Consider the following 27,799-nt stretch of genomic DNA (forward strand, 5'->3'; position numbering starts at 1 on the left):
TTTTTTTAAATCATGTTTAACATTCTTGTTGCCGTAGTGGAAACTTTTGTTCTTTGGAGAATTTCCCATTCAAGGCCCAGGGTCAGATTCCTCAGCCGAACTCTGAACATTTTCTAGGGAAGTTTCTTTCACCAGTGAGATTGTACCTTTGACGCATTTATACAACTGTGCTTGGATTGTGCGTTAAGATGTCCCAGGACCCCAGCATAGACTGTGAAGGAAGCTGTGTAGCTGGGGGGGAGCCATGTGTCTGGGACTCGGTGGCCAGCCAGGAGCAAAACCCTTTTATGATTCCATTACTTTTTTGGATGTCTTTCCTCACACTCCAGCACCTCAAATCTAAGACAAACAGTATAAGTTAAATTATGCTGTGGTAACACACAGTCCCCAAATTTCAGTGACTTCAAATAAGAGAGGCTTATTTCCTACTCATTCTATTGTTTGTGGTGGGTCAACACAGATCTCTACACATTATAGTCATTCAGGAACCCGGGCTGCAGAACAGGCACTTCCTTAAATGTTAATGATTGTTGTGCCAACAAGAAAGGGGGTTGTGTCCTGCTGATTGAACATTCTAGACCACTAATTAGTGACTGTGTTAGTCAGGGTTCTCCAGAGAAACGGAACCAGAAGAATGTATATATATCTCTATATCTATCTATCATCTATCTTTCTTTCTATCTTTCTATCATCTATCTATCTATCTGTCTATCTATCATCTACCCTACCTATCTATCTAGATTTACTTTAAGGAATTTGCTCACTTGACTGTGGGGCTGACACATCCAAAATCTGCAGGGCAGCCCTGTAGGCTGGAGACCCAGAGAAGAGTGCATGCTGCAGCTCTAGTTCAAAGTCAGTCTGGAGGGAGAATTCCCTCTTCCTTGCGGATGACAGTCTTTTCTTTAAGACCTTCAAATGATTAGATGCAGCCCACCGACATTATGGATGGTAATCTGCTTTACCCAAAGTCTATTGACTTCAATGTTTCTCTCATCTGAAAAATACCTTCACAGTGACATCAAGTTTGACCAAGTATCTGGTACCCTGGCCTAACCAAGTTGACCCGTACAATTAACCGTCACGACACTCAGCTTCTGCTTGCAGCTCATGGGCCAGAATTAGAGACGCGGCTGCACTCAAACACAAGTGGCCAGGAAGTACAATCTGCTTCATGCCTGCAGTGAGGGGCGGGGGCCAGTGATATTTGACTAAGTACCAATAACTATCACAACTATAAATAATGTTACTTGAGGATAAAAGAAAGTTATCACTCCATGGTATCCTCACTTCAATGCATTCTGCTAAAGTCAACCCAGAAATAGTTTTAGACTTTGACCCATGGGCCCTCTTTTGCTCATTACTTTCCTCTGTTTTTCCTTCATTAAGTGTTTTCTGTGTGTGGTATTGCGTTCAAATACCATTTGTATGTTGTGTACTTGAAGAATGTCCTACAAAATAATTTGGCCTTTGTGGCTTCCTTTTAATACAAAGTTGTGTTTTCCTTGGTTGGATCAGAGAGGGCTCAAGTGCCAGCCCTCCCTTTGCCACCGTTTCTCTCTGTGCCTCTGACAAGTCCCTCCCCAGTCTGTGCCCAATTTTCCAGGCTGTCTGGAAGGGGGTTGGGCAATGGAATCTCTAAGTTGCCTTCTGGCTCTAACACTCTGGGCACTTTCGGTCCACGCCCTGTCCCAGTGACCCCAAAGCCAGTTTGTGGACTGGCTGCCTGGTTGGGTATAGCCAGGACTGCATGACAGAGTTTTCTTCCATAAAAGTGGCAAGATCATTCTGGATTCTCACTAGAAGCTATGGCCTCATGAGTATCCTGGTGATGCTGCATTCACTCGTCCAGAGAGCATGCGTGCTACTCACCAGCTGGGAAGCATTATCTCCAGGCCCACTGGCCCTCGGGTGCCGCACTGCCTGGCTGATGGAGGAGCCTGGGGCAAGGAGATGTTGGGATGGAGTGCTGGTAAGCATGGGGAGGGCGGAGCAGGAGATGGGAACGGTCTGGCTTAGCTGAGAGTGAGGTGCAGGAGTCAGGCCAGCCCTTCAAGGCCATCTGGGCAAACTTAACCTTCAAAAGGTAGAGTTTCAAGGACCCCAGGCATTACTCACTTCCTTCCTTCCCATCTCAAACCTGTTTTGAAGCTCAAATGAGCTAATGTTGAAGGAAGTACCTGGAAAACTATACTTGCTCTTCAGACCGTATTATTATTATCATCATGTATTGCCGTATCCCATGGATATTTTGGTGCTAGGTGCTAGGGATAGAAAAGTGAGCGAAGACACTAACTTAATTAGAATCCAGTGTGGTGCCCGCTCTAACAGCATGTTCCAGATGAGCAAAGCTTGTGGGAGCTCAGAAAGAAGCAATTAATTCTGCTCGTGGGGGTGGCAGGCTCCATGGGAGCAGTGACAAGTAAGCTGGGACTTTATGGGAAGAAAAGGAAGTGCCAGGCAGGGAAGGCATTGCCTAAGCAAGCGTCAGAGTGCTGGGTAGGCTTAAGGAAAGCCCTGGAAGACTGGCCTGGCTGCTGGGGGTCGGGGGGATAAAGTGAGAGGAAACTGCCGAGGAGGGGGGTGATCAAATTAGGAAAGTTCTGGAATAACATATGAGCTGTTGGTTCTTAACGGAGTTTTGGAAATTACCAGGTTTGAAAACACTTTTTATTTTAGTTTTGGCTGAAAGAAGAAGCGATGGCTTTAATTTGACCCAAAACCAGCTTGTAGATTTATAACGGGCAAAACCGAACTCTGATAGACTTACTCTCAGTATTGCTGCGCTGACCTGCTAATGTCGCGGTTCTCCTTCCTCCTAGAATCCGTGTGGAGCGCTTAAATCGTCCTGCTCTATCTTGGTCATTTGAAATATTTGAGCAGGAAGTACAAAGTGGGATCTTTATTATGTTTTCCTCTTTATAAAAGGAAAGTGTGGAAAATAAAGAAATCTATAAAGATGAGAAAAAGCTCAGCGATACCGCCCTCCAGACAAGTCTCGTGTTACTGTTTGGGGAATTCCTTTTAGCGAGCGTTGAGAGGGCAGACACCTTGTCTCCCATGTTGCCTTTTCTATGGCATGAACCTGACTTCGGCAAGTGCTCCACCTGAAATTGGTTACTGTCATGATGCTCCCATAATCCTTCTAGAGAAAGGTTGGTGGTTGAGTGCGGGTAGAACCACTTCTATTCAGAACCTAACGTTTCCATCCATTACCTGTGAGACCTCAGCGATTTAGTCTCTCTACAGTTTCCTCATCTGTAAAATGGGAACAGTCCTAACATCCTAAACAATAACAATACCTACGTCCTCAAATTTGGGGACCAGAGCTCCTTTGGGCAAAGTACTTAGGACACTGCCTTGTGCATAGTAAGTGATTAATATTTGTTATTGGTTATTGTCCTGTCCTATGGGTCAGTTCAGCCCTGAGGGAGGAGCCACATGCAGGGAACCTTCCCCTGGAGAAGGGTCTTTCTGCATAAGTGTCTCACACATCAGGAGAGGGGACAAGTCTGTCGATCCTCAGAATTAGGCAACCAGTGAGCCAGGATCCTGGTGCTTGTTCACAGCTTTTCCCTGGAGGAAGCTGGCTCGTCCTTGCTCACTCCTTCCTGTCTAGCTTTTCCCCATGGGCTCTCTGGGCAGGCTGTCCCTTTAAGGCTGCCTCCCCTGCTGGGTGCCTCACTGGGCGGCAGCTGGGACCCTCCTGGGCTGGATTTGAGTGCTGGACCCTCCGGAAGAGGGGGGCTGCTTTGAATCAAGCGCACATCTCCCAGGAATCCATGCCCGAGGAAGAACTCCCTGTCATCAGCCCCCATTGTGGCCCCTGCCTCCCACTCCCCAGCCCTGGCTCTGGGACACACAAGGATCATTCTTAAAGACTGAGCTCAGGATCCCTAAAAAGAAAGTTGGAAACTAGCTGGATAAACTTGGTAAGTGAAAGAAACCCACGTTGCATCCTCCTCCTTTCTGTGGATTACAGATTTGGGTTTGAGTTTGGTGATTCTTGCTGGATGGAATCTGATGGGCAAATGTGGGAAGGAGGAGACAGAAGTGGGGTTTGGGATTCCTGGTGGGTAGTGAGTTTTGGATTGGGGATAGCCTCCGCCCCCTCCTCCCACTGCTTGTCACCCTTGAGGCAGGGAGCTGAGGGTTGACATCTGGAAGTATCTGGAGTATCTGGAGCCTGGTGGTTGGGGGGGGGGCAAGGGGGAAGCAGTGAAGATCAAGGAGGGGCTGGGGCTGATGTCAGATTTCTCTCATTTGGGGAAAACAAAGAGTGGCCAATGAAGGCTGTTTGCAAAGATGCCCGAGGCCAAATGACTCTTGCAGCCTGAGAGTGAAGGGAGCGACCCTGGGATTCTGTCTCAGCAGGGAACTCAAGCCAATTCCTCTTCCTCCTGGGGTAGAGGGAACACACCAGGCTCTGAGCGTGTTCTCCAGGCTCCAAAGAGGTCTGTTGGACTGGGGCAGCTGTCAGGAGCAGCAGCAGGCCGTGCTGGAGTGGGAGGGGGCAGGTCTGCAAAGGGCAGGGAAGAATGCCTGTTGTTCTGCAGCCTGGGAAGACCGTCCTGGGGGGAGGCTTACGATGCCCTGTGCTCAGGGCGAGAAGGAATGGGGAGAGAGATCTGTGCAGCGGGCAGAAAGGGTCTGAGCGGGCACCCTGCCTCTGCAGAGCCAAATGACCAGCCAGCCCCCGCATGGGCACAGGTGAGCTCCCTGGCCTTGAATGGCAGGTAGAGTTTGGAGGGCTGGGCTCCGGGCCCAAGGGTGGCCTCCCACGGAGGAGGCCGGATGTAGCAGCAGCCTTCACTCCTGTGCTCACCCAAGACTGTGAGTGAGCTCAGGATCAGAGTAGCTCTGTGCTGAATTCTGCCCTGGCAACTATTTCCTGTGCCCCCACTTGTGCCAGGCTCTAGCTGGGGGGTTGCTGAAACAAAAATGGAAGGATGGAGTCAGGAGGGTGTGAGGGTCGGGAAAGAGGTTTTCAATGTGGGGTTAAAGCCGTCTTTGAAAAGTAACAATAACAACTGCCATTTATCCTGGGCCGTGACTGTGCCTGTCACTGTGCCAGGGGCTTCATGAGCACGTCTCATTTGGTTCGTGCAGTCATTTTTTGAGTCATGAATATAAGCCTACTTCATTGTATTGCACTTTGCGGTTAGTGGCTTTTTTTTTTTTTTTTTTTTTTTTTTTTTTTTTTTTTTTTTTACAAATTGCAGGCTGTGGCAGCCCTGTGCGGGGCAGATCGATTGGTACATTTCTCCAACAGCATTTGCTCACTCTGTGTCTCTGTGTCACATTTAAAAACAATTCACATTTAATTGTCACAATACTTCAAACTTTTATTATTATATTTGTTACGGTGACCTGCAAGCAGTGATTATGACTTGCGGAAAGCTCAGAGGATGGATGGCAGTTTTTAGCAATAAAATATTTTTTAATTAAGGTCTGTACATTGTTTTTTTAGACATAATGCTATCGTATGCTTAACGGACTGCAGTATAGTGCAAGCATAGCTTTTGTAGGTGCTGGGAAGCCGCAGGATCTGCTTGACTCGCTGTATGGCTGTACTTGCTTTGTGGCAGTGGTCTGGGACCCAACTGGTGATATTTCTGAGTTGTGTAATTGGAGGGATTTTTACAAATGAAGAAACAGAGGCTCAGAGAGGTGCAGGGCCTTGCCTGGGGACACAGGGCTGGTAGATTTTGGAACCAGGATGTCTTCATTCAATCATTCCTTCATGCGTTTGTTCAGCAAAGTTGAGCCAATGGTCCCTGTTCGTCCCCTCTTCTGGTGGCACTGGAGACATGGACGGGCATAAGACTGGGGGAGGCCCCGGCCCACCTGGCTGCACAGCCTGGGTCCTCCTCTTGTCTTTCAGATGGGCCCAGAGACCCTGGACAGGAGTGTGTTGAGAACTCCGCTTGAGAGACTTCTTTTTCTTGAGAAATGTTTCCTTTTGTTTTCATTTTAATAGTAATCTAAAAACGGAATGCTTTCATTCCGCCTTGCCTGAATGGCTACCACATAACCTGCCACTGGCCTGCGATTTTAGTTCTGAGTTTGTTTCTGTGCGAGTTGGCACCAAGCGGTTTCCTAAAATGATAGTGTTTAACTTTTACTGCTTTGTTTCTGAAGCTGGGCTCCGCACCATGAGCTTGGACAGAAGAGAGCTGAGAGAAAGAAAGGCTCCATTGATCTAGTGCAAGAAGGGAGAGGTGCGGTCAGTGTGAGCAGGGGGAGATGGGTCTGCCATCCGCCCTCCTCGGGGCGGGGCAAGCCGGGCTCAGCGGCGGCAGCCCAGGGGGTTCCAGTCCACACAGGATCAGGGTGGACCCAGGGCAGAGACTCAGAGAGGAGCATGCAAGTCAGGAGAGTGGGAAGACCCTGAATTGGGAATTGGGACCCCCACTTCCGACACAGTGGCTCTGACCTGCAGTGCAAGGATGCCCCCTCTCAGCCTTGGCAGATGGGACAGGTTGGGCTAAGGCGAGGAAGAGTGTGTGTGGGGCTTCCCGGGGGCACTGTGTGGTCTCCTCTCAGAGAGAGGTCTTCTTGGTTCTTTCTAGAATTGCAGACCTTTCCCAGGATCCAGCTGTTAGGTGAGAAGGCTGAAGCAGCATCCCTGTGACTTGTAGGCACACCATGCTGGCTTGTGCCTTGGCTCTCGGATAGGGCTGGGTAACCAGCCCCCTGCAAGGATCACACATCCCACCAGTGCGGGTGGCTGGAGACAAGAGACCTGGGACCCAGACCTCCTCTTCTTCTTCCATCTCCTCTTCCTCCTACTGCTGAGATTTTGGGTCTGGCCGTAAGGTAGCTTGTGGTTGCGCCTACTTTTAAGTCATGCCCCCGTGTATCGTCACTCTCTGATTACTGTCCCTCACTTGGGTCCTGGACAGTCGTCTGGTCGTCCTTTCTCCAGACTTCTGTGGCCTGTCCATCTTCTGCGTTAGAAGCCATCAAACGTTTTCTGTGAGGGTCCTGAGAGCAAATATTTTGGCTTTGGTGGCCCCCCAGTCTCTGTTGTCATCACTTGACTCTGGTACCAAAGCAGCCCTGACAATATGTGAATGAATAGATGTGCCAGTGACACTGACAGTGGGCTAGACGGGGCCACCCTGGCCCAGATGGAGGTAGCGTCTGCTGAAAGACATTTGCTAGTTCCCCACGGCCTGCTGGACCCCTTCTCATGATGGGCCCACCCCGTTCTTCATCTCCAGGGGCATCTTCTGCACTGAGTCCTTCCTAAGCCCCCAGAAGCCCCACTCTGCAGCCCCCCTGCCCTGCGTGCCCTGCCTCGAACATGCTCTGTCTTTATGCCTCCTGGCCTTTGCCTCCGCTGTCCCCACCCCCTGGTGTGCCCTCCTCCTCCCACTCATGCAGCCTATCTACTCCTGAGATGTTGACTCCTTATGCAGATCAGATGTTCTTCTTTCTGTCCTGCCATGACCCTCTACCCCTCAGTCCTCTCCAACATGCTGAGTTCCTCCTCTGTGACCCTGTCACTTTGTGCTTACCTCGGGAGTGACTTTCCGTGTGCTACACGTCAGTAATTTGTTCCTGGTTTATCTCCTCAACGACAGGAATCAGTAGGACTTGGCCATCTCCCCCAGCCCCAACGCCAGGCCTGCCAGGCAGCAGACATTCAGGAAACTGCCTGGGCATAAACCCCATGACCTCCCCCTCCCCCACCCCCCCCCACCCCCGCAAAGAGCCCCAGCCACAGCAGGTGGCTTTTTGGGGTTTAGCTGAGCCATTTTGGGAAATCAAGATCTCCTTGTGAGTAGGACAATGAAGCCGCCTGGAGCTAAATCCGTCACTGGCCCTGAAACCTGAGCCTGCCCACTCCCTGTGCCCCACGATTGGTGTCCCACTTTGTTTTGACATCCCGTGCGGGGCATGAGGGGAGATGTGAGAGATCCAAATTTCAAAGCAAGAATTTTCTCTAGCAGCCGCTGAAGGGCAGGCCCCTGCCAGCGCCTGGGCTCCCATGTTAGCATTTTCAGTTAAATAAGAAAACAAGCCCCAAATCCCTGACAGAGATGGTTTTGCAGATTCAGGACATAGGGTTCACGTCAGCGTGCAGGAGAGGCCTCCCAGCTCCTGCAGGCAGGATGAGCTGGAAGAGGGGAAATCATGAGCCAGAGAGGACCTGCTCGTGCCTTCTCCTCGAGAGAAGGTGCCACGGAAGTCGTGTCATGGGGAGCCAGCTCCAGTCGGGGCCCAGACACAAATCTCTGCTCCTCCTTCCCCTTCCCCTATGGAGTGAGGCCAGCTGGGTCAGAATCAGAGAGGAGGATCCAAGAGAGTGAAGAAGCGGGTTCTCCAGAACCAGGTTATTCCAACTGCCTGGCTAGTGGGGAACAGTGGCGAGAGGTGACCTGGGCATGGGCTCAGGTGGAGCCCAGGTGGCTAACCTGCAAAGGGGAAGTTCTGGTCAGGGATGCTGCTTCCCCACGCAGAGGCTTGATGGGAAGTTAAAGAGTGTTGTTCCTCAGCGGGGAAAGTAAACCTGCTGTAGAAACAGCCAGCTCACCTGTTCCCATCCACACTCTCCATGTGGCATCAGGAGGTGCTGGGGCTCCACCGACGCCGTTCCCTGATGTGGGTGTTATTGGGCAGGTGGACTTGGACCTGGGCCTCTGGGCGTTGCAAGAGCACAGGTGCGCATGGTGTGGGTGCTAAGTGTCCAGCCTGTGCGTTCCCTCACAGGCCACGCACCCCTCGCAGGTCACAGCCTGAGCACCACATGCAGTGGTCCCAACCCCTCTTGGGCAGATTGCGGTAAGAGAGAGACCTAGTCCTGCTCTACTGGTACCAAATAATCTGGCCTTTGTGAACCTCCAATTTCTAGTGGGAAATAGGGACGAGGCTCACATCGTATGTGTGTCCTAAAGGGTAGGTGTCTTGGGTCCCTATGAGATAAGGCATATACTGGGCCTGGCTCAACGTCTGCCGTGGTTCAGCTTCTGCCTGCTGGCCAGGTGTCTGGTCAGTGGTAGGAAGAAAGGCCTGGGGAGAAAGTGGTTGTAGGGCCAGCTCCCGGGATCCAGTGTAACTGGTCTGAAGAACCAACAGTTGGTAGAGATGTTTTTTGGCTTTTGAGAGCCTTGCCCTTGTGCCCTTGGGAATTTCTGGGCTCCCTGCCTTCTGAAAGTCATTGCTTCATCACTCCCAAGACAGGACATATTCTGTGAGCCATTAGGACCATGTTGGGAAAGCAAGTCTCTCAAAAAGTGAGCATCTCTGTGGCACTCACAAGCTGGAGAGAAGTCATTTGGGGTGAGTCTCAAATCACTGTCTCTCTCTCTGTCTTTTTGCATTTCTACCCAAATCCTCGAGTTGTATAGCTGGCATGACCGATAGCTCTTCTTTTCTGGAAAACCAAAATACCATCTGATCCTCCTAAAATTCCCAAATCCCTGGGCACCAGGCAGGTTTGTTTGCTTTCTGCTGCTGCTGATTTCTCTCCCTGGGGCTTAGGAAGGAGCATACCGATGGCAGGCCGATAGCGATTTTCGCACACACACTTGCAGTTTCCAGAACTTCAACTTGGCAGATCCAAAACTTTTTGATGGACCGTTGCGAGCGCCTTCCCTTATTTAAATAGCATTTCTAAGTATTCTCCAGGCTTCAGAGGGAAAATTTGAGGTAAAGACCAGAAATTGTGAATTTGCTTCTGGAATATTAGGGAACACCATCCAAAGAAAGGGGTGGTATAGCTTGGGCCCTTGCAGGACTCTCAAAATGTTCACTGATGCATCTTGGCTAAGAATTTTGGAGGTTTTGGTTTGTTTTTAATTACACTTTTGTAGTTGTTGTTTCTACTATGGACACTACCTTCAGGAGAAAGCACTTAAGGGGAAGCTAAGAACCAAAGCAGGGTAAGCCTGTATAACTGTCCTCTAGCAGGAAAGGAGAGTTCTGTGCTGAAAATTGGGGGTTGGGGTTCTAGACACGCTCTGTCATGAGTTTGTCCTGGGGCAAGTGGCCTTGCTTCTCAAGCCTCAGTCTTCTGCCCTGTAACATGGTCTTGGTGAGGATAGCTACCCCCACGGCCAACATCCTGTGCCTCCCAACTGCTGTGTGGGAGACACCGATGGGGTACATCAGAGAAAAGTTGGGGCTGAGTTCATTGACACCAGGCAGTGGAAGTGTGGCCATTCAGGAGCAGAGCAGGGTGGTCTGCCCCAGAGTCAGGTGTTTGTACCTGAGCTTGTGGAATGGCCCTTGGTCGCTCCAGAGAGCAGTGGCCCTCTCACTTTGGCTCTCTGAGTGGGTGTCTGTCAAAGCAGCCCTGCGCCTGATGGGATGTGGGGCTTGGGAGAGGCTGCTGAGTTGCCTCTGTCTCTGGGTGTAGTGTGATCCCCCTTGACGTCCTTGGTCTGAAGATAGATTCTCTTAATGGATCAAAGGGAAATTTGGAAAATCCCAAACTCAGTTTCAGCATCCAGGGAGGGTAGTCCCGTCACGACCAAGTGCCGGACCACGTCTGCACACCCCACCTCTCACAGCCTGTGTTTAAACTCTTGCCCTTCCCTCTGTCTGGAGGTTGGTACCTGGTGAATATCTAGCATCCTTCAAAACTTAGTTCAAGCCCCACCACTCCTGTGTTTCTCCAACCCCTCTTCCCCCCACTTTCAGGGAAATGAGGTTCTCCCTCATCTCTGGCCCTGAAGACCTACCCTCATGTAGCACTTAGCACGGAGTGTGAAAACCACTCTTCTCCCTGTCTCTCCCTAGACTCTGAGCTTCAGAACACAGGGATTCTGATAGGACCAACTGTGCATTCCTAGTCCCAGCAACAGGGTCTAGCACATAGTAAGTCCTCATTAAATATTGGTCAAGCGAAAAATGAGGGGAGCCTGTGCTCTTCATCATCTCCCACTGAGAAGGAAACAAGATGGCTGGTGTTTGGGCCATTGGCCCAGGGGCCAGCTCCTTGGTGGTATCTGAACCAAGTGCTCTAATTGGTGTCTTCTCTGTGTATGCCTTCCAAGGCGGGGCTGGGGAGCAGTGTGTACACTGGCCTGCAATGTGCCCATGGCTGAGTATGGGTGGCAGCACCGTGTTTTTCTGTAGAGACCTAGGTGTGGACATTGGTGCCAGTTGCCTGCCCTTTCTGGCTTTTGTCCACATTGGCATGTGATTCTCATAGCTGTGCCCAGGGCTTTTGGAGGGGTATGGCCATGTGGGGAAGCTGGTGGCACTTTGGGAAACAGACAGACCCCACTGTCTATGCCTGGGACCGACACCTATGTTGGAGACTAAGATGGTACCTTGTTTGCACCAGCTAGAGAGTTGCAGCATGTGAGAGATCCAACAACAGAATTTTTGTGAATTCCAGTGAGATAAGAAGGGAGCAAGGGCTTTTCTGGGTCAGTAGCGATCTCACCTTCAGGGAGTTTATTTACTCGCTGGGGCAGTCAGGTACATTTGCCGAGTGCCTCCCACATGCATGTGCACCACTGCTCCAAGCTCTGGGATGCCGACTGACCATGTCCATGTCTCGGAGGGCTTCCCTCCCTCCCTTCCTTCCCCTTAATTTAAATTCAATTTAGTTAACATACAGTGTATTATTAGTTTCAGGGGTAGAGGTCAGTGATTCATCCGTCTTATATAACACCCAGTGCTCATTACATCACATGCCCTCCTTAATGGCCATCACCCAGTTACCCCATTCCCCCACCCTCTCCCCTCCAGCAATCGTCAGTTTGTTTCCTAGAGTTAAGAATCTCTTATGGTTTGCCTCCCTCTCTGTTTTTATCTTATTTTATTTTTCCTTCCCTTCCCCATGTTTCTCTGTTTTGTTTCTTAAATTCCACATATGAGTGAAATCATATGATAATTGTCTTTCTGACTGACTTATTTCACTTAGCATGATACCCTTTAGTTCCATCCATGTCATTGTAAATGGCAAGATTTCGTTCTTTTTGATGGTTGAGTAATATTCCACTATTGGAACATGTATACCCCCCCCCACATCTTCTCTATTCATCCATCTGTCTATAGACATCTGGACTCTTTCCATACTTGGCTGTTGTGGACATTGCTGCTATAAACATTAGGGTGCAGGTGCCCTTTCAAATCACTATGTTTGTATCCTTTGGGTAAATTGCTGGGTCATAGGGTAGTTCTATTTTTAACTTCTCAAGGAACCTCCATATTGTTTTCCAGAGTGGCTGCAAGATTTTATTTATTTATTTATTTATTTATTTATTTATTTATTTGAGAGAGAGAGAGAGCAGGGGGAGGAGCAGAGGGAGAGGGACACTGAGAGCAGAGTCTGAGGCAGGACTCAATCCTACCACCCTGAGTTCATGACCTGAGCTGAAATCAAGAGTCAAACACTTAACCAACCAAGGCACCCAGGCATCCCTTGGAGGGCTTATTTTCTAGTGAAAATCCCTGGAGAGTGAGGAGATGGGAGTGAAGACCACTGTCACCCTGGAGACAGTGTCCCCTGCAGATTCCAAGCCAGTGCCCTTGTGAGGGATATCATTTCTTCATTCATCAGCTCCTGTATTTCCCCCCAAGATGCTGCCTGCCAGACCTCTGTGGTATCATCCTTCCCAGATTCCTGGCTCTGCCTCCTTCCCCAGGCTGGGTTAGAGACCCCTCACCTATTCACCCACCATGCCCTGTGCAGCTCTACCCTGCACTCTACCCCTCCCCGACCTGCTCGCCACTTGCACCTGCTTCCCCAACAGAGAGCACTTTTGATGAGCAGGTCTGTTGTATTCACCACCATATCCCTCGGGGCCGTGCTTGGCACAGGGTGGAATCTCTGTATGTGATTGTGGAATGAATGAATTCACAGGACGGACACTAGTTTTCACTTAACTAATTTTCACCATCCATGCTAAGCTTGTGTGTCTATCTGTTTTCATTTCTTCCTGGGTCAGTTGTCAGAGGGATGGACACTAGGCAAAGTTGCTGGAAAGTTGGGGAATTGTGAGAAATGGGAAAAGCAGGAAACTGCTGGTTGAAACCAGCTCTTCACTGTGTCCCCTCCATGGCTTTGTCTTTGAACACACTCCCTCCCGCAGGCTGGGCAGGCAGGTCAGCTTCAGTGCTCACAGAGCTGGGCTCTAAATTCCACACCCTCCTTATGCTGAGGCCTGTGTCCTCCTCTTCGTGTGTGTGGGGGCGGGGCAGTGCTGAGAGACAGACCTGCCCCTACAGCCCTCGGGTTCAGTGGGCCCAGCTGGGCCGGCGGGAGAGCAGGCCACCCGGGAATGGATGGGAAGCGAGTCCAGGCCTCGGACCCACCTCCTCCAAGGCCAGGATGTGGCGTGGGACCCAGGCGGGTGGAGGTTCCCACCGCTCAGCTCCTGCACTGGCTCCCAAATGCTGCAGGCCCAGGCAGTGCCTCTCAGCAGCAGGGGGTGGGGAGAGACTCCAGCTGCCTGGGTCAAGACCCTGTATCAGGACCAGGGCAGCCCCGCAGGCACCCACCTCTGACATTCATCCTCCACCTGGACAGCTGCCAGTGGTCCTGCCGGCCAGCCTTGCCTCCCATGGGGGGAAGAGAGCCTGGAATTAACCATTGCAGGCTCTGCCCAAGTCAGGCCGAGCCTGTCCTCCGAGATCGGCCAGCACCCATCTGTCATGTATCCAGGGCTGGAGTGGGTATAGTCACAAATGGTATCTCATTTAATCCTCACATCAATTTGGGGATATGGGCACCAAACCCCATTTTCCAGATGAGTAAACTGAGGCATGTAAAGTTCCATAATCTGCCTAAGGTTATAAGTTATAAAGTTTCATAGGAATTCCTTCTTTATTACAAAGACCTACTCTGTGCTAGGCAGTGATTCTAGGCCCTGTGCATACAGCAAGGGATGATGAACAAAAACATCTCAAGGAGAGAGAATAAAAAAGTAGTACTGTCTCACACGGTACTAAGTCTACATGGAAAATGGGAGGGAGACAGTTTATTCAAATGGTCATGGAAATCATCCTTGAGAAAGCATGCCGTTGTCGATGCTGGCACAGTGCTCCCTCGTCACTGTACACGAGCCCCCTATGTAACCCCCATAAACCTTATAAAGCATGTTGCTGTGATTCTCATTCTCAGACGGGGACACTGAGGCACAGGGAGGCACAGGAACTCACCAGAGATGACAGCCGATGAGAAGCAGTGCTGGGACCTGTGCTCAGGCCGCCTGACACCACAGCTCAGGCTTGTGACCATGGCCAGGGGGTTGGCGGGAGTGGAGGGGCCCTGTAGCCCCTACCTCACAGGCGGGTACAGAGGCTAGGGCAGAAGAGTGGACAGATTTGTTAGCAGTAAACCTGGGTGCGAGGGGAGGGTTGACTCATTTGCAGGGAATGAGAACAGGAGAGGGGAAATACTCGGGTGAGGGGTAAGGCCCAAAGGCGGTCCCTTGCCCTTCTCTTCCCTTCCCTGCCCCTTGCCTCCAGCCAGCCGCCCTCAGTCCTGCGAGCACTCAGATCTGACACAAGCAGAGCTGTTTTTGTCCTTGCTCTCATCTTCCCTCCCTCTGTGTCAATCTGAGAATAACATTTTGTTGATGATGATGGTGATGATGATAGCAGCTAATATTGGCCGAAGTCGTACTGAAATGGGAGGCAAAAATATATACAACTCCCACGTGCAGGGAAAACCAATTATTTCCTGTAATCGGTCACCTGCCATAAAAATCTTAGCTCGATTAATAAAGGTGCTTTAACCTGTTCCGATGCGAGACCATGGCTCATGGTCCAGTGAGGTCCCAATTCAGACTCCCTGGGAGGGTGTCTCCCCATGGGGCCACAGGGTCCCTGCCGTTCTTCACTGATGTGTTCTGTGTTCCCCTCTGTGTCTGCTCCTGTGCTGAACCCTGCTGAAGGGGCCACTTCTGGTCTTGTTACCAGGGCTTTTGAAGGCAGACCTGGAACCTGTTGCTGAAGCGTTGGCTTCCCCAGGCCCCCTGGCTCTCCTGGGACCCCCACCTGTCCCTGGAGGGCTTGAGTGTCCAGCTCTTCTCTGGAGGTGAAGACTCTAGACGGGTGGGCCTGAGGGCAGCCCCTGGTCCTTGTGAACCTTCCCGTGGCAGAGCTGTGTGGCTCTGGGCCCCTCTGAAGGCTGGGCTTGTCCAAGGGGCATGGTATTTCCCTGTCCTGGGATTCTCTGAGACACTGGGTCGTTTCTAACGATGTCCCTCTCCCCAACCCCTGGTGGGGATGGGAGTAGTGAAATCCTGGCCATTGACTTCATTTCCCTCCCAGTCCTAGAAAGGTTCCTCCTCAATTCCCGACTAGAGAAAAGAGCATTACCTTTTGGCAGCCATTTCCAATTCTGTTGACCTTTGTGTTCTGGGGGCTCTCTGTGTGTTCTTTGCCTGGGGGAAAGAAGGGCGTGCCTTAGCTCTGATATTAAAACGGTACAAGAGAAAGGAAAGGGAAAAAAAATGAAACACCTGGATTTCCCAGGGACAAAATGTATTAGGAAATATTTTAAATATTTTCCTTGTAAAATACTGTGGGTCAGACATGCAGTGTTATTCCTGAATTGTCAGTTACTCCTCATGACTGTGTTACAGCACACGTCCTGTCATATTCTCTTTGTACAGATGAAAAAGATGAGACTCAGAGAAGTTAACTTTCCCAGGGTCTTCAGCTAGTTAGCAGCAGAGCCAAGTTTAGAAGGTAAAATTCTAGATTCTCAGCCCCATCCTATCCCTGAGGTCTTTGCTGCGTCTCAGAAAGGAGTCTCTGGGCCAAGGTTCTTCAGCCAGCGCTCAGTGAAATAAAATATCGTCCCTTGAATAATTAATAAAAACCCCAGAGAAACAGGGATTGGCCTCAGTCAACTCAACCAGGGGTAAATATCAGGGCAGACCGCTCGCGTCAGAGGAAATCTTGATTCATGTTAGCAAGGGCTATTTGGGCTTCTGGTTCTCTGCTGTTCCTATGCACACGAAAACCTACATCTTTCTGTTCTTCTTCAGTCTTTTTTTTTTTTTTTAAAGATTTTATTTATTCATTTGACAGAGAGAGAGACAGCCAGCGAGGGAGGGAACACAAGCAGGGGGAGTGGGAGAGGAAGAAGCAGGCTCCCAGTGGAGGAGCCTGATGTGGGGCTCAATCCCGGAATGCCGGGATCACGCCCTGAGCCGAAGGCAGACACTTAACGGCTGAGCCACCCAGACGCCCCTGTTCTTCTTCAGTCTTGACAAGAACAGTGATTTTCGCTACCTCTTTGGATCCCTGTGCTTGACCAAAGTGGGGGGGTGACACCTTCCTCCCCACTCTGCTTCCTAAGTTAAAGAGGCCTTTGACTTGCAGCCCAGCTCCTTCTTTGCAGGGCCTGGGCCAGCTCTGGCTCTCAGCCCTACCCCTTTTGGGCTAACAGGAGCCGGTTCCCGCTAGAAAAGACGGTAGTGCCACATTTGAAAACTCCGTTCTGTCCTTCGTTTGCACTGGAGTTGAAAGGCCAAGGCGGGTATCTGGGTACCACCTAAAAATAGCCAGGGGAAATAGCTTCTTGCTGTATAAATTTGGCTTTTATTACATAAGTAGTTCTTGGTATTGTAACATTAAGTCTAAATAAAAGGAGGGAGAAAGGGGCGCCTGGGTGGCACAGCGGTTAAGCGTCTGCCTTTGGCTCAGGGCGTGATCCCGGTGTTATGGGATCGAGCCCCACATCAGGCTCCTCTGCTATGAGCCTGCTTCTTCCTCTCCCACTCCCCCTGCTTGTGTTCCCTCTCTCACTGGCTATCTCTCTCTCTGTCAAATGAATAAATAAAATCTTTAAAAAAAAAAAAAAGGAGGGAGAAAATCCACCCACAATCACACCATTTGCACATGAATTTGTTTTTCCAAAAGCCCCAGTGTCCTGCGCATTCAGAGATGGAGGGGCAAGGAAGGGATGGGAGCAAAGTCAGTGGGAAATGATTAAGGTGGCCAGAAATGGCAGGCACTAAGCCAATGCACAGGCTTGATTTTAGACTTACTGCTTCTCTTGATTGCCTCCTCCAGGAAGCCTCCCTTGGTATCCTCCTTGTCAACAACTGGGATGTGTTAGATGCCTCCATATACTCACATCACAATGTCTTTTTTTTTTTTTTAAGATTTTATTTATTCATTTGACAGAGAGAGAGCCAGCGAGAGAGGGAACACAAGCAGGGGGAGTGGGAGAGTAAGAAGCAGGCTCCCGTGGAAGAGCCTGACGTGGGGCTTGATTCCAGAACTCCAGGATCACGCCCTGAGCCGAAGGCAGACGGTTAATGACTGAGCCACCCAGGCGCCCCTCACATCACAATGTCCATATTGTGTCATGACTGTTGAAGTGCCTGCCTCTCCCACTAGACTTGGATCTCTAGGTGTTCAGGAATATATCTTATTCTTCTCTGTATCTCCAGTGCCTGGGACATCCAAGCAGGTCAAAGAAGTTAAGTTGCCAGATAGAGGGGTCAGGGCTGTTACTGAAGAAGACCTTCACTGAGGCTCAGACAAATTTCTAAAGTCTATAGGATGGACAGCAACATGGAACCATGAAGTGTGTTATCTGTGTCTGATATGGGTGTGTTTTCTTTGGTGTGTTCTGTGTGTGCGAGAGAGAGAGAAGAGGAAGATTTGGCACACCCCGCTAGTGGCTGGGAGACCTCCTCTCACGTTAGAAGAGGGGGTCGAAGAGCATGAGCGCGACTTGAAGAGCATGACAAGAGGCCCCGTTTTCTCCTTCTGACCACACGCGCTCCAGATCTCGTGCTCTCTTCCTCGGCCCACAGGGGGGCAGGAACTGTGCCTTCTTCATGTTGGAATCCCCACTGCCCGGCACGGTGCCTGGTCATGGAATAGGTGGGCGGCGAACACTTGTGGAATGGATGGAAGGAATGGGTGTACACTTGGAGGGAGCAATTCTTGTTATCCCATGAAGTTTGGGGAGATGAGCCCTGAGTCTAGTTGTGAGAAAGGGAAGGGGCATGTGTTGGCGGAGACGGCGGAGGCGGCTTCATGGTTGGATGAGGGAAAGCCGGCCATTGGGGTCCCTGTTGGTTTGGATACTTCCAACCAGACGCTGACTCAAGATGGCCATCTCTTGAGGGAGAGGAGGACTGGGGGGCTGTGGGAAGTCCTACAATGAGGCAGGCCGACAGAGAGCATTTCCCCCCTTTTATTTTGCTTCTTTTCCTCCAGAATGAGAATTGGACACATTGCTAAGATTCCTTGAGTCCCTAGGGCAGGGGTGAGGGGGTAGTTCTAACAAATGAGCCTGGACAGGGGCATGTGGAGTATGGCCCAGAGATGGGGGTGGGGGGTGGAGTAAATTATGAGCTTGAAGAGAAGGAAGTTATATTTTGGGTGCCTTTGAATACCAGCCCCTCTCTCAGCCAGATCTCCAGCCGGCCCCACCCTCTGCCACTTCTGTGCATGGGCTTATGCTCCGTTTCTGGCTCCCCTCCCTGCATCCTCTAAGACTTGGCGCACTCTCTCCTTGGTGTTCTGCCTCTTGGTATTCTTGCCTGCACTCAAAACCTCCTCCCAGTCTTTTCGAAGGAGCCATCCCTAAATAACAATATCTATAAATAATAATTAACATCTACAGTTTATCCCCATTCCTACCATGGGCCGTGTACCACCCGAGGAGCTTTCCATATCCTCTGTCAGTTCCTGAGAAACACATGTGGCCATTGCTGCTGGGATGTCCGTTTAACAAACGAAGAAACAACCTCGGAAAGGTTGAGTGAGTCAGGCAAGGTCATCCTGCTAGTTGGCGGCAAAGCTGAGCCGTGGCTGGAGACCAAATCGGCCTATGTCTTTTCTTCCCACAGCTACACAGCCCTCCTTCTGAATCAGACTCTCAGGGGGTGGGGCTCAGTGAGCTGCATTTTAAGAAGCCCCCCCAGGAGATTCTAGAGCTGCTGCTTTAGCTGATCTGGCTCCCAACCGGCTGAAAACCCCCAAGTCTACCGATATTTGGAGGAAGCAGATCCATTCACTGCCATTACTCCTCCTTACAGTTCCGTCTGCTGGCTCTGGGCATAGGTGAGATATTCCTGAGCACTGGTTTCCCTGGTTGTGAGATAGGAACGCTCCGACCCTTAGAGAGGACATCCCTGGCTTCTCGTTTCCACAAGAGAATCTCCCTTGGGTGGTTACGCAGTCCTAATGGCACCTTAGCATCACCTGTGAGACTTTGACAAAACCTCAGTGCCTGGCCCCTCCCCAGACCAGGCCAGCATCTCTGGGGGGTGGGGGTGAGGACAGGAGTGACTCTAACATGCAGGGACAGAAGGCAGGGGACAGCCCTGGCTGTTTGCTCTCAGACCTCATCCTCTCAATCACTTCCTCAAGGGAGGAGGCGAGGCATCCCTAACCAGTGACTCTAGAAGAAGTTATGAGCTGGGCCTGCCAACACTTCACCCCTTTCTGGGATCTTCTGCAGGGTGGGTGCATCTGGCCGGTTCTGGGAGATGAGGTCAGGAACCGTCTCCTACGGGAGGTCCACAGACCACCCTCCTATTCCAGTGACAGGACCTGGGAGCTGGCCTCATTGGGTGGAATATCAGGCAGTCCATTGGGCCAGAGGCGTAAAGCCACATACTTGGACGGCTTTATCAGAGCATGGCTGATACTGTGACCTCCATCTGTCAGCTTCGTGCTTTAGTTTCTCAAATGGTCCTGAGCTCCAGCAAGATGAGGCAGGTTTTACCCAACACCATGTATTCGACAGTTAGTATTGAATTTAATGAACTGGCATGAACAAGCCAGCTGGTTAGTTAGTGGTCAGTAAACACTTGTTGCCTCTGAATCAAAGCCAAGCCCCCTCTGAGCACCACTGCAGCTCCCTGGGGACTGACCTCCCAGAGTCAAACCACCTCCACCACCAAGCCCTCTCTTGCCTGACAGTTAACTCCTTAAACCTCACTTCACTCAAATCGGTCAGTGCCACTGGCTCTCTGTAGGGGCTTGCCAAGGATCTACTGTTGCTGAGAGAAGAGCAAATGAGTTAGGATTGGCTCCATTTTTTCATTAACCAGTTCCCAGGTAATGGGATGCTGCTGGTCTAGAGACACATCCTAAAATGACCCAAGTTAAATGAAAACAAAAGGCAGGTGAACTCTGGCTTTAGGGAATGCCCCCAGGCAGTTGGCTGAGTGGGAGAGACATCTCTCAACCCAGATGTAGTCCAGTGTTTTGCAAATTAGAATCACCTAGGGAGACTTACAAATGCCAGAACCCTTGGGGTTCCTATTGTTTCAATTTTGCAGGACTGAGAGGTCCCCTGTGATGTAGAACTTTCATTATTAAAACCAGGATAATCTGGGGTAAAGCGGGATGAGCTGCTCACCCTGCTGGCTCCCTGACATCCACCCAGAGATTCTGTTTTAGTTGGTTCTGTCTGGGATCAGGCGTTGATGTTTTCCAGTGTACCCTGTGATTCTACAGGACAATGAGGTGTGGGGAGACCTGGAGGATTTGATCACAAGTTGGGAAAGAAGGGGTGAATTGTGAAGAAAGTTGATACAGATGCTGTTGTAAGAGGAGGTACGAGAACCTAGAGAGACTTAAACTACTTGCATCCTGGGTCACTCGGGGAGCTTGTTAGAATGCAGATTCCTGGGTCCTTGCTGACTCAAACTCTGAGACCAGGGCCCTGGAACTTGCATCTTTGCTAAGCCCCTTAGTATGCGCTGCCATTGGAGATCTGCTGGGAGTGGGCGAACCAAGAGCTAAATTGAGGGAAGATGGATGAGAACCCAGATGTGCTCCTAGCAGGGAGCTTATTGGCGGTTTGGGCCTGAGGCCAAGCAGAGGGTGTGAGCAGGGCGCAGGTGGAATCCCAAAGAAAAGGTTCAGGCTCAGCCTCAGCCTGGCCTGGGGATCAACCACACCTGTAAGAGAGGGTGGTGCCTCGAAGAACCCTTTCCGAGCTTAGAGCGTGTACCTGCTTACTGAGTGAGCGCGAGGCGAGGTCGGAGCTGCCAGCCAGACTCTGTGACCACACAGCTGCACCCTGTGTGTCTGAGTGGGGCCTGAGCGTCCCCATAGCAGAGCAAAGGGCTCATACAGGAAGCATTTCTGGGTAGACTTGACTGGGTGTCGAGAGTGATTGGGTAATGTATCAAGTAGAGAAGAGAGGTGTGCACGCATGTGCTGTGGGGAAGAGCAGGGGCTCTGGACAAATGGTCAAAATCTGCCTTTGATCCCAGCTCAGTGGATTATGTGCTCTCGACCTTGCGCAGGTCCCTTGACCTTGGGCAGGTCCCTTGACTTCTTGGAGACCCCCCCCCCTTGCCTCCTCTGTAAAATCAGGATGCGAATATCCACTTCTAAGGGTTTGTTGTGAGAACTGAGATAAGCCTATAAAATGCCGGCAGGCAGCAGTGCTGCAGACAAAGGAAGAGTTAAGGATGATTCTGTAGTTTTGAACCTCAGGACTGTGGCATCTTGCACAGAAAAAAGCCAGGGTGGTCTGAAGGGAGATGAAGTCCCTCTGAGAGGAAGTTGGTGGGATTGTGTGAGCACAGCCAAACAGAGATGTGGGGAGCTGGGCATATGGAGGCGGAGACGGCAGGGAGGTGGATCTGGGGGTGACCGTCACAGAACTAGTCTGCAATAGGGACACGGAAGGTTTGTCTGGAGGGAGGAAGGCTGAGAGAGAAGGACAGAGATCTGAGATATGAACCTTGGCAAAGTCTGAGCACTTCTGCTGTGTGCCAGGCTCGGTGCACATTCCTGATAAACTGTGTGGCACTGTCCCCAACCCCAAGAGGTCACAGCCCCATGACAGTGACTGTAGCTCAGGAAGCAAGAGCAGCTCTGTCTGATGTTTGATGGTGGGAGAGATGCAGGATGCCAGGGAGGGGTGCCTAAGCCACACCTGTGGGGAAGGGAGCGGGGCTTGCCCTGTGAGTGGCCAGGAGCCTGAGGAGGGCCAGAGACAAGCTGCTCCAGACAGAGAGAAGCAGCTGGTTGAAATCAGAGGCAAGAGAGCAGCCTGGAGTGTGGGGCCAGGTGTCAGCATTTCAGTGTTCTGAAACCCCAGGAGGAGGGCGAACGGGTTAGAGGGCCTCTGGAAGGGTACCCAGAAGTGTGGTTCCAGGGAGAGGTGGGTCATGGGCCTCCATTCCTGGGCACTAAGGGGGCAGATGAGGTGCCCTGCCGAGTCAATAAAGCCCCTTTGGTGGAGAGAATCAGGGCAGAGCTTGCAGGGACGTTAAGGTCAAACAAAGGGAGTTTAGAAATGGGAGAGTCCACACAAAGACTGCTCCCGGGGCTTGTAGCTGTTGGGAGGGGTGGCTTGGCTTCTAGAGCCTCAAGTCCTGGAGCCAGGGTCTCCATTCCCCTGGAAGATTACCATCCCATTCCTCAAAGCATAGAGGGGAAAAACATCTCTTACGCCTTTTATGCAAGATGCCTTTCGTTTGCAGGAAGGAGATGGCGAATAGACACAAACAGAAATGAAAATGTCCTGTGTTTTGTCTGGGAATGCCAAGATGGGATTTAACCACGCGGGTTTATAAAGGCGCATGCCTTTGCCTCTTGTTGAGTGCCACTTGAGACACCTCTTGAGGGTGTCTGGCCAAGGTCTGGATGCCTTTGACCTCCAGTAGACTCCAGAAGAGAAAGGATCGAAGTATCTGAGTTTATTGGGTTTGCCATGAGGATTTACTTCTGGGTGAATTAATAACTTTCTGTTCTTTTTCTACCCTACTTCCACTCGCTGTCATTCAATGTCTTTCCATCGGGGAGAGGACCTTCGGCATACATGGCTCTGTGCCGAGAACCATTCCTGTGGAGCTCAGAGCCTAGATAAGGGGAAAAGCTCACTGGTGTAAAAAATTTAAGTTAACACAAGAAATCAAATAACATGGGGTGCCATGAAGTGGTATATGATGAAGTGTCCTCCCAACAGAGCAAAGAGTGCTCAGTGCGTTTCGGAGAGCTCAAGAAGGTCAGGATGATCAGGAACGCTTCCCGAAGAGGATGGGACCTGCAGGGGGAGGAGAGGAGGGTGAGGATGCAGAGACCGGCTTGGGGACAATGGGATGGGGGAAATACTGTGAGCCCAGATGTAGAAGGAGCAGACTTGGAACTAACACAAGTCTCTTGCGTTTAGTATCTATCCCATTGCAGAAAGACATACAATCTTTGTGTATGTGTAATGTGATATCACACTGATATGTCTTATGATAGGGTCAAGAATTCAGGAAACACTGCAATTTATTTAAACCCATTCACTCTTATCATGTTCCTGCTGCGCGTGCTCAAAGAGCCCCGTGGGGGGGATTGGGGATATGAGTGGAAATGTCCATGCTCTCTGGGAATTTCAGTGAGCACCAGTGAGCCATGGTGCATTTCAGAGGAGAAGGACAACGTGGTTGGAAACCAGGGGACGTGGTGTCATGAAGGGGTGAAGCGGGATACAGAGGAGAGGTGGGGTGAGGAGCAGTCTAGCAGTTACTGAGTTGCCCATCAAGGCCATTTGGGCAGGAAGCCACTCCCGATTAAAGTAACTTGTCTCTGTTCCGTCCTGACCATTCAGGGACTGTGGGTAACATTTTTGGAAACACACAGGGAGTGGCTGGCTGGGCTGCTCTTCCTGGGAAAGAGTCCCTGAGCTGGCTGCCGGAGAAGATGGGCAGGGCCAGCTGCATGATTTGCGGGGCCCAGTGCAAAATGGAAATCCAAGGCTCCTTGTTCAAAACTTATCAAAGATTCAGGACAACAACAGGAGAGCCTTAAGGCAAGAAGGGGGCCCTTCTGAGGGTGCCCAGCTCACGCGCAGAGGAGGGGCCGCCTGGATCCTTCTGTGACTCAGTGTATGTGGTAAGAGAATGGGCCGGGTTGCTGTCTGTGGCTGGGGACAGGGTTTCTCTGTACTAGTAGTGCTGCGTTGTCCCCTGAGACTTGGCATGGGGTGATGGGGAAGAGACGGCACCGCAGGAGGCTGCCGTGGCTGTGGGGGTGCTGACTGTTTACACACCCTGCCATCTCAGTGCCACAGGAAGGCTATATCTGGGTTTCAGAATCAATCACACTGAGACTCACGTGTTTATGAGCTTTACTAACTTGGGCAGCTTGCTTACCATCTCCAAGCCCCAATTTCCCTATATGTAAAAATGCAGATCACAATATCATCTTTGCAGGATAATTAAGTAAAAATAAATGTGAAAGCTTGAGCCCAACCTAGTTTTTGTTAGTGAATGTTAGTATCCTTCTTTCTAGAAATGTATTGGATATCTATCTTATAAAAGTGTGGCGCATGGAACAGTTTGGGGATACATGTCAAATAGCAGAGGCAGAGAGGGTGTATGCCCTATTATAATATATCCCTAAAGGAAACCCAGTTATATCTGCTAGACGTACATATATATGCACACAAACACAGATACACGTATACGTGCATCCACGTGTATGCGTATGTGCACACACCTGGAGCGGAACTGAAACTGGGTTGGAATGAGATGGTGTGTCACAGGAAAGAACCCCAGTTTGGGTGTCATCCCCTCTTGGCCTTGAACCTCAGTGTCCTCTTCAGTCAAAAATCCTGACCACACTGGCTAGTCTTGAGATGAAATGAGATGATGAATGTGAATGTTTGGTCTCTGGTCCCTGGCAGGTACAGGCATCTTTGGAAGGGGTCTCTCCCCCCAGGGCGCAGTGTGGTGCACGGGGAACAGAAGGCAGGATGCTGCATTCCCCACGGTAACACTTCCTGACTAGTAGGCTTGGGGAGCTCCTTATAAACTAAGGGCGCTGATTTTCAGTGGTATTGCTCTTTCCTTTGCTTTGTACTTTGGGAAGCTAATTGGGTCTTCTTTCTGCTGACTCTTGAAAGTCAGTAGATTCCCATGTATTTGTTTCCTGGAGATGAGCACATATATACACACACCAAAAATACACATACACAAAGACATACACCACACATATTGCACATAACCAGCCCACACGGCCACCTCCGCATCACAGAGTCAAACCCTCTCACACACTCACACACATTAATGTCTTCTCTCCTTTTCTTCTTTGGTCAGTTCTGGGCCTTTCCTATCCCTGCTTGTGTAGTGTACAAGGGTCAAGTATCTCCCTCTTCCCACCCTACTCAATCCACATCCCTCCTAATCCCTTGTCCTGAAAACTCCATGTCTTCGCCACTGTTCTCAACCCCCCTCAGCATCTCTTCTGCTTCTAACAAATTCCAGGACTGTAACCAAGGCTTTGAGTGCCCTATTTTTACCCACCCAGAGGTCCTGGGCTGCTATCAACTCAGCCCTCCCCCCCAGAGACTTCCACATGGAATCAGGTTTGCGCCTGTTTGCATTTCACTGGGCTTCTAACCCCTCCTCGCTCAACTCCTGGGAGCCCCTCAGCTTCTCCTGCTTTCATGGTCTGAGTGCTGAACCTTAGCCGCCACTATGGGCAGCCTGGGGCTGGGAGATGAGGAGGGAACAGAATTTGAGGGCTTGGGATGTGCTGAGTGCTGTGCTGAGCACATGATATGTACCCCCCATTTGGTGCTCACAGTGGGTTTCAGCATCCGTGTGCCCACAGGGCAATGAGCCTCTTAGGGACTAAGTAATATAGCCACAGGCTTACTGAGAGCATATACTCTTTACAGTGTACCCCTACCCTGCCTCCTAAAAGATGAGACCAGACCAGCTGAGGTTTGGGTCTGGGGTGGGGGATTCCTTGTCCCCAACCCCAGGTCTTGGGTTTTTCCTAGAATCTTTACAGTAGCATATAATATTAGTAACGTTCTAGAGAGTACCCAGCTGTAGTGGCCAGAGCCGTTGGTGGTTTGATGATCTGAGGCTATAAATGGACCTGTTTTGTTTGTTTTTCATAACTTTATTGAGGTCTAATTGACGTACAATAATCTTATGTAATTGAAGTTCATCATTTGTTATGAACTTTTAACCTATGTATATACCTCTGAATACCCTACCACAATCAAGACTGTGGACGTGTTCGTCAACCCCAAAAGTTCCCTTATGCCCTAAAAATCACCCCTCCCTGCCTACCTTCCACTGTCTCCTTAGGCAACCACCCACCTGCGTTTAGTCACTATGGATTAGTTTACATTTTCTCAAGCTTTAGATAAACAGAATTGTACAATATGAATCCTTTTTTCCTCTAGCTTTTTTTTTACTTAGCATAATTATTTTGTGCTCCATCCTCACGTAGTATCAATAGTTCCTTTTTAATGATGAATAGTATAGTATTGTATTATATGGATAGCTAGACAACTTCTTTATGGATTCACCTGTTGATGGGCCTTTGGGTGCCTCCAGTGTGGAGCTATTACAAATAAAGCTGCTATGAACATCCATGAATAAGACTTTATAGGGGCATATGCTTTCATATCTCTTGGGTGAATACCCAGGATTGGAATAACCAAATCATATGGAGGTGTATGTTTAACATTTAAGACATGGTCAAACTGTTTTCCATAATAGCTATGCCAGTTTACATTCCCACCAGCAGGTGCAAGAGAGTTCCAGTTCTTCCATGCCCTCACTGGCGTGTAGGGTGTAGATCTGATTTCAAGGCTTGGTTGGTATGGAATTTGTGAGTCCCACCAAATGGCCAAACCTAATAATTAAAGCAGGTGGCTTTCAGTTTGGACTGGGGACTCTGAGGGATGCCGAACCGAGAGATGCAGAATCAGGTGCTCCTGGAGGCATTAGTCCAAAACTGTTTGCAGGGTGCTGAGAAGGGGGGAGACATGTGGGGTCAGCACTGGGCCCAGCATGAGACTACATGGGATTGGATCAGGTCTGGAGTGTGGTGTTTGGGAATGAAACACACATACCCAAGGCATTTTGGAAAAGTGGTGGCAAGCATCATTAACAGATAGGGCATAAGGGATGGAAGAGAAGATCAGTGGAAGGAGACCCTGAGCTTGGGAGACCTAGCTCTATGAGGGGAGAAGCTGTGTCTGTCTTGTTAGTTGCCCCTGCACCCTCAGCACCAAAAGCAGTGCCAGGCATGGGGGGGGGGAGGCTGACAACAGTGGTGGTTGAAGGAATGAGCACATGAGTGACTGATGAACTAATGGGAGCTCAGGGGAGAGGATCCAGTTGAACTAGCATCATTTAGCTCTTCATGTAGTCTGTGGCACAGAGCCTAGTGTCAGGGGCAGAAGAAGCTCTGGAGAGCATGTGGTTTGCCCTGCTCATTTACCGACAAGGTTTGGAGAAACTATGGTCTCTTGTCCCAGGTAGCCTGCAAGGGCAGAGACCGGATTCAATCTTTTTTTTTTTTTTTTTTTACTTACATCATCTCACTGCATGCCTTTATTTCTATTCTTTGGGGTTCACAAGAGGAATCTTCTATCAAAACATAGGTGCAGTTCAGATCACAGCACATTCTTTCAAGGTACCCAGTCTGGATACATCCTTTTTAAAAAATATATATCTTTTTATTATATTATGTAAGCCTCCTCTTCTGCAGTCTAGGGTTTATCTTCTTTAAAAAATAACATCATTTTTTTTTCTGATGAAAAGGAGAAATGCTCATTATAGGAAATTTGGAAAAATCCAGAAAAGTAAGAAAAATAACCCCAAACTCCAGCAACCCAAGTATAATCATTTTAGGCTGCTGTGTCTGTGTGTCTCTGTGTGTGTGTGTGTGCGTGTGTGTGTGTCTCTGTGTGTGTGTGCGTCTGTGTGTGTGTGTGTGTGTCTCTGGGTGTGTGTGTGTGTGTGTGTGTGTCTGTGTGTCTGTGTGTCTCTGGGTGTGTGTGTGTGTCTGGGTGTGTGTGTGTCTGGGTGTGTGTGTGTGTGTGTGTGTGCGTGCACATGTTTGGATATGTCTCTATGTCCATCTGTCTATCTAA

General features: G+C 50.1%; 1 protein-coding gene across 4 annotated transcripts in view; it reads left to right on the plus strand.

The window, feature by feature from the left end:
* DAAM2 (dishevelled associated activator of morphogenesis 2) overlaps nt 1–27,799 on the plus strand; it is a 125,584-nt gene that overhangs the window by 23,509 nt on the left and 74,276 nt on the right. The window contains exon 1 of one of the 4 annotated variants that reach the window (XM_048225652.2): nt 23,197–23,790. The exons of the other annotated variants lie outside the window; for them this stretch is intronic. The gene's annotated coding sequence lies outside the window, so the exon portion shown is untranslated. Of the gene's footprint in view, nt 1–23,196; nt 23,791–27,799 lie in introns of those variants that run through there. 4 annotated transcript variants of the gene reach the window in all.

Source organism: Ursus arctos, unplaced genomic scaffold, assembly GCF_023065955.2.
Source record: "Ursus arctos isolate Adak ecotype North America unplaced genomic scaffold, UrsArc2.0 scaffold_31, whole genome shotgun sequence".
In the NCBI taxonomy this organism is placed as follows: Eukaryota; Metazoa; Chordata; class Mammalia; order Carnivora; family Ursidae; genus Ursus; species Ursus arctos.